Consider the following 12,165-nt stretch of genomic DNA (forward strand, 5'->3'; position numbering starts at 1 on the left):
CTGGTTCGTCCAAGCCGAAGCCCAATTTCAGCTTCGGCACCTCACCGGCGACGACACGCGCTACTGCCACGTCGTCGCCTCCCTCGGGCCCGGCACGGCCGCTCGAGTTGTGTCCGTCCTTCGCCACCCACCGGACGGCCACAAGTACGAGGCACTCAAGCGGCTACTCCTAGCCACGTTCGGCCTCATGGACGACGCACGGGCCGACCGCCTCCTGGATCTCCCCGAGCTCAGCGACACGCGCCCGTCGGTCCGAATGGACCATATGCTGTCACTGTTGGGCGACGAAGCCCCCGGTTCTCTATTCCGGGCGCTTTTCTGTCGCCAACTTCCAGCGCAGGTTCGCCTCGCGTTGGCCGGGACCGTGCTAACGGAACCCCGAGCATTGGCAGCCGAGGCGGACAGGTACTTTGCGGCCGTCACGGACCTCGAGGCTGATGCTGCTGATGATGCTGATCCACAGCATCAGCTTACACAGCATACGCAGCATGCTGATACGCACCTCGTCACCGCCACCACGCCCCGCCCACCGCCGCGGCGAAAACCGCCACCGCGGGGAAAACCGCCAACTCCACCGGCCTGGCGGAGCCAGTCGCGCTCCTCCAGCTCCACCACCTGGTGCTGGTTCCACACCAAGTTCGGCCACGAGGCTCGGCAGTGTCATCCGCCATGCTCCTTCAACAGGTCAGGAAACGCCCGGGCCGGCGCTCAATAGTGGTGATGAGCGCCGGCCGTTCGAGCAGCCTGCTGTTCATAACGGACACCTTATCTGGGCGCCGTTACCTGTGCGACACGGGAGCGCAGGTGAGTGTCGTTCCCGCCTGTACGTCAGACAAGCACGCCGGGGGCGGGGGCCCCGCGCTGCTTGCCGCGAACGGGACGCCCATCCGTACGTACGGAAAACGCTGCCTCTCTCTGCGGTTCGGAGGGCAGGTTTTCCGATGGACGTTCGTCACCGCCGACGTGCCCATGGCACTGCTTGGCGCGGACTTCCTGTGCGCTAATGGGCTCCTGGTCGACGTAAAGCGCAGACGTCTTGTCCAGGCCGAGACGTTCAGCTCGCTCGCTTGTGCGCTGCCCAGCTCATCGAGCAGCTCGCCGAGCGGCTTGCCAAGCGGCTTGCCGAATGGTTCGGTTCCGGCCACGTTGATCTGTACGCTTCCGGCAGCGGACGCATTCACCCGCCTCCTCGCCGGCTTCCCGGCCCTCACGCGGCCCACCTTCTCGGCGGGGGCCGTCAAGCACGGGGTGGCCCATCACATCCCCACCGTCGGGCCACCGGTCTACGCCCGGGCACGCCGCCTCGAGCCGACGAAGCTGGCAGTGGCAAAAGCGGCGTTCGCTACCCTGGAGCGACTCGGCATCGTTCGGCGCTCGGAGAGTGCTTGGGCGTCGCCGCTACACATCGTGCCGAAGCCCGGCGGGGGATGGCGACCGTGCGGGGACTATCGCCGTCTCAATGACGCCACCACCCCCGACCGCTACCCCGTCCCCCACATTCAGGACTTTTCCGCCCGTTTGGCGGGCATGTCCTTCTTCTCAAAGGTGGACCTCATACGCGGATACCATCAGGTCCCCGTCAGGCCGGAGGACGTCCCGAAGACGGCGGTCATCACGCCATTCGGACTCTTCCAGTTCCTGCGGATGCCCTTCGGTCTGAAGAATGCGGCTCAAGCGTTCCAGCGACTGATGGACAGCGTCCTGCGCGACTTGGATTTTGTCTATGTCTACCTGGACGATATCCTCGTCGCCAGCGCATCCCGCGAAGAGCACCTACGCCACCTCCGCACGCTCTTCGAACGCCTGGGCCAGCATGGCCTGATTGTGAACCCCGCAAAGTGCCGGTTCGGCGTCGCCGTAATCGATTTTCTGGGGCACCGTGTCACCAGGCACGGAGCCGTCCCCCTGCCGGCCAAGGTGGAGGTGGTGAAGGGGTTTCCGCGCCCCCGCACGATCAGAGGGCTGCAGGAGTTCCTGGGCATGGTGAACTTTTACCATCGGTTCCTGCCCCGTATCGCCCAGCTCCTGCGCCCCCTGCACAAAGCTCTCCGAGGTAAGCCGGGCAAAGGCGACGTTACCTGGAACGAGCAGATGGACACGGCATTCACGGGCGCGAAGCTCGCCTTGGCTAACGCCACCATGCTCGCGCACCCGGCACCCGATGCACCGATCGCCCTCACCACCGACGCCTCGGACTACGCGGTGGGCGCGGTGCACGAGCAATGGGTGCGTGGAGCTTGGCAACCGCTGGCGTTCTTTAGCCAGCAGCTTCGCCCGCCCGAACGCCGTTACAGTACCTTCGACCGCGAGTTGCTCGGGCTTCACTTGGCGGTCAGGCACTTCCGCCATCTGCTCGAGGGCCGTGCGTCCACTGCCTTCGTCGACCACAAGCCGCTGATCTTTGCGATGGGCAAGGTCACCGAGCCGTGGTCGGCCCGGCAGCAGCGTCACCTCTCGGCCGTGTCCGAGTACACGACGGACATCCGGCACGTCGCGGGGGAGGACAACCCGGTGGCGGATTGCCTTTCCCGGGCCGTCGCCCACGCAGTCCACCTCGGCATCGACTATGCCCGGATGGCAGCGGACCAGGCCGCTGACCCCGACGTCCAGGCCTTGCGGACCGCCGTCACGGGCCTCCGCGTCACCGAGGTGCCATTCGACGGCGCGGGCGCGGCCCTCTTGTGCGACGTCTCTCTCGGGCGGCCTCGCCCCATCGTGCCCGCGGGCTGGCAGCGCCAGGTGTTTGACGCCATCCACGGCCTGTCCCACCTGGGCGCGAGGGCCTCCCAAAGGTTGATCGCCGACAAGTTCGTCTGGCATGGCCTCCGGAAGGCCGTCCGCGGCTGGGCCAGGACGTGCCTCGCGTGCCAGCGCGCCAAGGTGCACCGGCACACCCAGGCCCCGTTGGCCCCGTTCACGGTGCCGGAACGCTGGTTTGACCACGTCCACGTGGACCTGGTGGGACCTCTGCCCCCCTCGCGGGGTTTCACCCACGTCCTCACCATGGTGGACCGCACCACCCGGTGGCTGGAGGCCGTGCCCTTGGCGTCGATGACGGCGGCGGACGTCGCGCAGGCTTTCATCGCCACCTGGGTCGCCCGGTTCGGCGCCCCCTCAGACATCTCGTCCGACTGCGGCCCCCAGTTCACCTCGGAGCTCTGGGGGGCGGTTGCGCAGGGGCTCGGGGTCCGGCTGCACCGAACCACGGCCTACCACCCCCAGGCTAATGGCCTGTGTGAGCGATTTCACCGCTCATTGAAGGCCGCGCTCCGGGCCACCCTCCGCGACGGCGGCTGGGTCGACAGGCTCCCCTGGGTCCTGCTGGGCCTCCGGACGGCGCCCAAGGAGGACCTGCGCGCATCCCCGGCAGAGTTGGTCTTCAGGCAACCGCTGCGGGTGCCGGGCGAGTTCCTCCCTGACTCCACGGCACCATGGTCGTGCTCCGCTCCACTCCACGTGCTCCGCTCTGCAAGAGACCGCCCAGAGGTTCGCCCCGGTGCCAACGGCATGCCACGGGCACCCACCGACGCACGTCGCCCCGGAGCTTCGCACGGCGGAGTACGTCTTCGTCCGCCACGATGCCCACCGGACACCACTGCGGCCCCCGTACGACGGGCCTTTCCACGTGCTGGAGACCGGGGCGAAGCACTTCACCCTGGACATCGGCGGTACTCCTGACCGCGTTTCTGTAGACCGCCTCAAGCCGGCCCACCTCGACGTGGACCATCCACCGCCAGTGGCCCGACCCCCGCGTCGGGGCCGCCCCCCTGCGGGCGGACCCCCGGCACCGCCCAGCCCCGCCGCCACGCCGCCCCCCGGTCCTGCACCCATCCCAGGGGCAGCCAGGGGCATCCCACCTGGCATCCCTGCACCCCGGACGCCGCCGATCGCCAGGGGGCGCTTCGGCCGGGTCATCCGTCCGCCCCGCAAACTGGCCCTCCAGGTGCGCGGGAATTCTGGGGGGGCGCGTGTGGCGGACACAAAAGCCCACTGGCGTGGTGACATCATTCCGCGCACCAAGTGGGCGGTGGCCACGCCCGAGGGGTAGGCGTGGCTTGAGGATATACACGGGGCGCGCAGCCCGGAGCGCGCTATTGTTACAGTGAGCTCCTGAAATAAAGACGCTTATAAGTTACCGCTTGTCCGCTTCCTCCTTGCTCGCAAGCAGCGCGCGTAACGCCGCGCTTTACTGGTGCAGATTGCGTATTTATAAAAGTCTATTGTTGCAGGATCTGGTGTGAAGTATGATAAAGCGTGTGTGTCATGAATCAAGGTGAAGTAACAAGAAGAACTGCAGGGAAGAAGATTATGAACATACTTTTACATGAATATCCATGTGTGCAATTTATTAATGTCATTAAGAGTCAGACACAGATGTGTAGTGAAAAGAGGCGCAGTGTGGTCTTGAGGATGAAAGAAGGTATAAATTAATCCTCAAGGCTCTTTTTTTTTAGCAACAACTAGCGGGTTACCCGTCTCCGATGAGTTCGTAGATGTCTAATCTCAAATGAGCATTTTTACCTCCGCCACCAAAGATGGATGGAGGTTATGTTTTCACCAGTATCTGTCTGTCTTTTTGTTGGTCTGTTTGTTTGTCCGTTCGTGAACAAAATATCTCAAATAGTTGTAGACGGATTTGGACGAAATTTGGCAGAGAGGTAGTGCATATGACAAGGACGAAATGATTAGATGTTGGTGAAGATCCGGATTCGGATCCGACTACTAGAATTTTTAAGTGATTCTTCACCTTTGGGTAGATAGGGCCAAAAACGATACATAGCAGGATATCTCAAAAAATTGTGAAAGGATGTGGACGAAACTTGGTGGACTGGTTGGGTCTCTGACAAGGACGATTCGATTCGATTTTGGTGAAGATCTGAATATGGATTCGGATATGAGAATTGTTTAATGTTTTAAGTGATTCTTCACCATTGGGAGATAGGGCCAAAAACGATACATAGCAGGATATCTCAAAAAGCTATGGATGGATTTGGACAAAACTTGTTGGACAGGTTGTGTGTGTGACAAGGAAGAATCGTGTCAATTTTGGTGAAGATCCGGATCCGGATCCAGCTAGTCGAATTTTAAGTGATTCTTCACCATTGAGTGATATGGCGAACGAGGCGGAGGTATGCTCTCTACTGCGTGCCGTTCTAGTTTTGGAGTGTGTATTGGTAAAAACCGGAATTCAAGGTAAAGTGATTTTGTGGACCATGACACGTGGTACATGTTTACCTTACAGACTGTTGTGGCAGGGCAGAGCAGAAAAGACAAGTAGGCCTTTAGGTAGGCTTTAATCAACACAATGGTGGCCAGGTGCACAAGAAGAGGCCTAAGCAGGGCTTGAAGTCCTTAAGAGGGAATGGAGCTGATCGTAGGCAGCCTGCATGTCGCCGGCTGACCCGCTTTTATACAGTAACGATCCCAGAACACAAGAGGTGAGGACACAGGAAGTGAGGTACACCGGAAGTGAGGACACAGGAAGTGAGGTACCCAGAAAGTGAGGCATCAAGAAAACTGGAATTATGTCATTCTCCCCTTGCTTCGAAAAACACTACTCAGAGGCCCAGACGGTCGGGGGCCCACCAGGCACGTTGTGATCATCGTAGCGGCTGTTGTTCAGTAGCATCTTCAGAGACTTTGGCGGGCGCGGAGCTAGGATCGTCCGATGCAGTCTAATGTCTGCCAACCCCATTCTCCGAGTCGCACGGTGCCTCGTTCTGTTGCTCCCATCCCTTTGTGTCTCCAGTCGGGGCCAAATGTCGGATGGATACAGTGGTTTCCTTGCCGTCTGGATATCGGACCTGGGCGTACTGTAGATTCGCCTGCAGGAGTTGCATTTGCTCGACCAGTGATTTTGTCTTATTCTGGCGCAAATGTATTTTGAGTAGGACAGGTCCAGGCGTGGATAGCCAAGTCGGTACCGAGCTACCGGTCGCGGAGCGGTGAGCAAAACTTAAGTCTTTCATGTGGGGTAGCGTTAGTAGCTGTTGACAAGAGAGAACGGATCAAGTGTAAGGCGTCAGGCAAGACAGTTTGCCAACACTGGGTTGGCAGTTGGCTTGACCTCAGGGCAATGGTGATAGCCTTCCAGACTGTTCCGTTGTAACGTTTAGCTTGCCCGTTACCCTGCGGGTTGTAGTAAGTGGTTCTGCTGCTAGAGATGCCTTTACTTGTCAGGAATTCACTGAGCTCTCGGCTCACGAACGACGGTCCCCGGTCCGAATGAATGTAGGTGGGCATTCCAAAGAGTGCGAAAAGTTGGCAAAGGCAGTCGATCACCGTATAACTTGTCATGTTCGCACATGGGAACACAAAGGGGAATCTCGAGTACTCATCGATGATAGTGAGGAAGTACTGGTTTTTGTCAGTACTTGGCCAAGGTTCCTTAAAATCTATGTGAAAGGGTTTGAATGGCTGGTGGCTGGGTGGCTTTTATGAGGTGGGCCCTTTCTGGCTGATAGAACCGGGGTTTGCACCCTGCACAGCTTCTGCACAAGCCGGTCATCCGTCAAACGTCTTCCACCGAATAAGGTAGGTTTAGAGATTTCATGAAGTGGTACATGTGTGTGATTCCTGGGCGACATAGGCACTGGTGGAGGTCGTATAGTGAACGATGGTCCAGGCATGTAGATGAGCAGTATGACCTTGAGAATGCGTCAGGAGGTATGTTTTCTTTCGCCGGACGGTAGATAATATCAAAATCGAAGCAGGATAACTCCATGCGCCAACGCATGATCTTGTCATTCTTTATCTTGCCTTTCTGTCCTTTGTCAAACATGTAGCTGACAGAGCGTTGGTCAGTCTTCAGTGTAAAGTGCCTTCCCATCAAGTAGTGTCTCCAGTGGCGGACAGTTTCGACGATAGCCTTAGCTTCCTTTTCGATCGATGCATGACGTTTTTCAGATCCTTGGAGTGTGTGGGAGAAGAAGGCTGCTGGACACCCCGTCTGGTTAAGCGTTGCCGCAATAGCAAACTCGGATGTGTCAGTCTCAACTTCAAAGGGTATTGACTCGTCAATTGCATTGACCACTGACTCGTTAATGTCCCATTTGAGTTGGTGGAATGCGGTTTCAGTCTCCTTTGAGATGAGGAAAGCTTTTGTGGCACTGAGGGGACAAATTTTGCTTGAATAGTTGTGAATCCACTCAGGGTAGTAGGTCACGTGAAAAAGTAAGTACACCCCATGTAAAGTTTTGACTTTTTCAACATATTTCAACATACAGCTATTTGATCTTCATTTCAACAATATTGATAGATAAAGGTGATATCATATAACAAATATCATGAAACATTTACATTTTGTAGTCCATTGTATAATTTAAATAAACATAAATGCAAATTTCGCATGTGGAAAAACTAAGTACACCCTTGGCTCTAATAGGTGGTATTGCCCCCTTTGGCTGAAACAACCTCAAGTAGGCATTTCTTATAACTGTCTACCAGTCTCTGACATCGACTGGGAGAAATTTTTGCCCTCTCCTCCATGCAGAATTCTTTCAGTTGTGCGATGTTTGAGGGGTTTCTTGCATGCACAGCTTGTTTCAAATCCCCCCAAAACATCTCGATGGGATTTAGATCCGGGCTTTGACTTGGCCATTCCAGAACCCTCCATTTCTTTCTTTTCAGCCATTCCTTGGTGGATTTACAGGTATATTTAGGGTCATTGTCATGTTGCAAGGTCCACCTTCGGTTGAGCTTCAACTTTCCGACAGATGGCCTCACATTATCCTCAAGCACCCTCTGGTACAATGAAGAATTCATAGTGGATTCTATGAGGGTGAGCTGCCCAGGCCCTGATGCAGCAAAGCTGCCCCAAACCATAATATTTCCACCACCATGCTTTACAGTTGGTATCAGGTTCTTGTGGTCAAATGCTGTCTTTGGTTTTCGCCAAACATGTCTTCTGGTACTGTGGCCAAATAGCTCTCCCTTTGACTCATCTGTCCAGAGCACATTGTTCCAGAAGTGCGGGTCTTTGCCTAGGTGTTCATTGGCAAACTTTAGTCTTGCCCTGATGTTCTTTCTGGACAGCAAAGGTTTCCTCCTGGCACACCTCCCTTGTAGATCAAATTTGTGCAGCCTCTTTCTAATGGTAGACTCGTGCACTTTGACATCAACAGTGGCAAGAGCTACCTGTAGGTCCCATGATGACATTCTGGGGTTCTGAGAGACTTCTTTCAGCATCTTGCGGTCTTCTCTCGGGCTGAACTTGCTGGGGGCGGCCTGGCCTGAACAAGTTGGCAATTGTTTGGAATCTTCTCCACTTGTAGATGATCTTCCGGACAGTCGAATGATTGATTTCAAATTGTTTGGAGATCTTTTTAAATCCCTTCCTAGACTCGTATGCATCTATAACCTTCTTTCTGAAGGCCTCAGAGAGCTCTTTTGATCCAGACATGGTGATGCCGCACACTTCAACAACAAAGGGCAAACCAAACTAAATGTCGGAGGTTTAAATAAGACAGGTTCCTCCAAGATCCTCTCTAGCAATGTTTTAATCATTTGCACCTGAGCTGGTGCACCTGATTCTAATTTTAGGTATTTGAAGTAGTGATAAATGTAGGGGTGTACTTACTTTTTCCACATGCAAAATTTGCATTTATGTTTATTTAAATTATACAATGGACTACAAAATGTAAATGTTTCATGATATTTGTTGTATTATATCACCTTTATCTATCAATATTGTTGAAATGAAGATCAAATAGCTGTATGTTGAAATATGTTGAAAAAGTCAAAACTTTACAAGGGGTGTACTTACTTTTTCACGTGACTGTCGGCGGCTCACAGGACAACAGCTTCAAGCACAGTTTAACACTGGTCGAAGTAAGCAAGTCTCAGTTTCAACTGTGAAGAGAAGACTTCGAGCTGCAGGTTTGACAGGTCGAGTGGCAGTAAGAAAGCCATTGCTAAGATGGCAAAATAAGAAAAATAAGCTTGCCTGGGCCATGAAGCACCACCAGTGAACTACTGACGACTGGAAGAAGGTCTTATGGACTGATGAATCAAAATTTGAAATCTTTGGTTCATCACGCAGGGTTTTTGTACGGCTTCGAGTAGGTGAAAGGATGTTTCCTCAGTGTGTGACACCAACTGTCAAACATGGAGGAGGAAGCATGATGGTCTGGGGCCCTTTAGCTGGATCCAGAGTCGGCGACTTGCACAGAGTGACTAGCACCCTGAACCAAAAGGGCCACCACAGCATTTTGCAGCACCATGCAATACCCTCTGGTATATGCCCAGTTGGTCAGGGGTTCATCCTACAGCAAGATAATGACCCTAAACACACCTCCAGGCGATGTCAAAACTACCTTGGAGGAAAAGAACATGACGGTAGGCTTCAAATCGTGGAATGGCCAGCACAGTCTCCAAACTTAAACCCCATCGTGCTGGTTTGGGATGAACTGGAAAGAAGGGTGAAAGCAAAGCAACTTACAAGTGCAACACATTTGTGGGAACTTCTGCAACAGTGATGGGAAAAACTTCCCGAACAATATTTGATTTCCACAAGCCATGAGTGTGTTCGGCGGTTATAAATGCAAAAGGTGACTACTTTGCTGAGTCAAAACTTTTAAATTAAATTTTTTTGAACAAAATGATTCTATGCTTTCTTTTTTTATCTCCAATTGTTTATTTGTTCTGTGCTTAATTTCAGAGTACATCGAGACATTAAACTGCGTAAATTTCAATATAAAACTGGAAAAATTGAGGTGTTCTAAAACTTTTGACCGGTAGTGTATATATTATGTTTATGTTTATGTTTATACATTATGTTTATCATTTATGTTTTAGTCATTATGTTTATAACCGAAGGGTTTTCAGATTCACAAGTGTATGCAGGACTCACTGCGTTGCCCTGATGAGGCCCCAACTTGGGCGAAACCAGGTCGGTGACTGAGTTTTGTATGCACTTGTCACAGCATCTGAACTAAGATCTAAATTATGACGCACTGCTGGATGGCTCTTCAGGAGCTTGGCAGGCAAGGCATATGTACGTGGCGGTGACGTCACGGCTGCTAGATGACTGTTCCGGAGCTTGGCAGGCAAGGCGTACGTACGTGGTGGTGACGTCAGGGTGTGTGCTCATTAGGTTGGAGAACTGAAATTATAGATTCTGATATATACAATGCGTATCAAAAAAAAGGTAATCCGAATTCAAGGGGTTAATATGCAAAGGTTATTTATGTTGACAATTTACATGTGGTTTACTAATTAAGAGGAGATCCTCAGCTTTCCATTGATACCTTCCATGCGTCATTGCTGTCACACATGACCGAGTACATGTTCATTGAAAATGACAAGTTCAAATCGCATTTTTACAAGTTTGGCTAATCGATGCAAGTCAGGATAATTGGTGCAAAATGAACGTCAGATGTGAACTTTTCTCAGGAATGATTGGCCTTTATGCACCCACACCTTCAACATGTCCAACTCCCCTTTCAACACAAAGCTCACAGCGGCGGAGCATGCCCTGAACTGCTCGTCTCACCATAGCCGGGTCATTGCGCAAAGCATCCACTTCATGTCGAATACGGCCCTGCAATTCGTCAAGATCACGGGGAGGAGTTATGAACACCTTGTTCTTTAAATGTCCCCAAAGTAAATAATCACATGGTGTGAGGTCAGGTGATCTTGGCGGCCATTCCACAGCATGGTTGAGGGTGATGACTCGGTCTCCAAAGAGTTCCCTCAGTCGATCTCGGACAGCGATAAGACGATGTGCTGTTGTGCTGGTGCGCCGTCTTGGGCCCACCAAAGATATCTGAAGACACCACAAACCTGTCGCTCAAAGTTCTCCTCCAGCTACCGTAAAACTTCATCATTGATCATCTGCAGATACCTGTTACCATTGACATTCCTTTGAAAGAAAAATGGTCCGATCACCTAACCACTTCCACAAAGTCCCAACCAAACAGTCCACTTTTGTCGATTCATGTTGGTGTCAAAATAAAATTCCAGGGGTTGTCCTGTTGGTGCATATTCAAGAACATTATGGGTATTGACCTTGCCATCCATGGCAAAAGCAGCTTTGTCGCCGATAACGAGATGCCGCAGGAAATTGACATCTGCTTCGCAACGTGCTATCAACCATCCGGCAAGCACCAGCCTCCTGGCAAAATCCCCTGGCGTAAGTTGATGCCGGATGTGAATCCGATATGGATGTTGGTGGAGGTCCAGTCTTGTGATTCGGTTGAATGTTGCCGAAGGCAATCCCGTCCCATTTCGTCTTGCGCTGGTATCCCGAGGATGCTCCAAAACTTGCTGCCTTACTGCTGCAATGTTCATTTCCGAATGCCCAGTGCGCCTCCTACCAGAATTCCCCTTGTTGCGGTTGAGGCTAGTGGCATGCTCTTGGTAGTTTCTATCATTCGCCCAGATGGTTTTGGCTGCTGGAGGCTCCCGTTCTCGGAAACGTTCCCTGAATGCATCACGAGTTCGCTGCAAACTTCTAGTTTGGTGAAAGGTTGTAACCACAAAGGTCCGCTGTTCAGTTGTAAGTTGAACCATCTTTTCAATGACTCAGACCGTCTCTAAACCCATACACTGCAGGCCCATCTTAAATACCCATCTTATACAAAGGATGACGCAACCGACAATTGCCAGACCAGCTTAACAATTTTACATAATCAACTTGGCAGTCGACAAGTAATGCGTCCATTTAAAACTGTCTTGCACCGATTAGCCAAACTTGTAAAAATGAGATTTGAACTTGTCATTTTCAATGAACATGTACTCGGTCATGTGTGACAGCAATGATGCATGAAAGGCATCAATGGAAAGCTGAGGATCTCCTCATAATTGGTAAACCACATGTAAATTGTCAAACTAAATAACCTTTGCATGTTAACTCCTTGAATTCGGATTTCCTTTTTTTTTTGATATGCATTGTGTATATATATATATATATATGTATATATATATATATATATATATATGTGTGTGTGATGCATAGCACGATATTTGCAAAATCCAAATAAACAATAGTTGCCATAGAAACAAAAATTTGATAATTTGAAAAATTTGACCTGTCAAGTGTTTTCCACGATGGAATTAGGTGCACAACGTATTTGGTTGAAACATTTTCTAATTGCTGTCTAATAGGTGTTTTACATGTTTTGGATGCCATTGACCTTGACCTTTGACCAATTTTAACCCTATTTA

Source organism: Myxine glutinosa, chromosome 1, assembly GCF_964187855.1.
Source record: "Myxine glutinosa chromosome 1, kmMyxGlut1.1, whole genome shotgun sequence".
NCBI classification, from domain to species: domain Eukaryota; kingdom Metazoa; phylum Chordata; class Myxini; order Myxiniformes; family Myxinidae; genus Myxine; species Myxine glutinosa.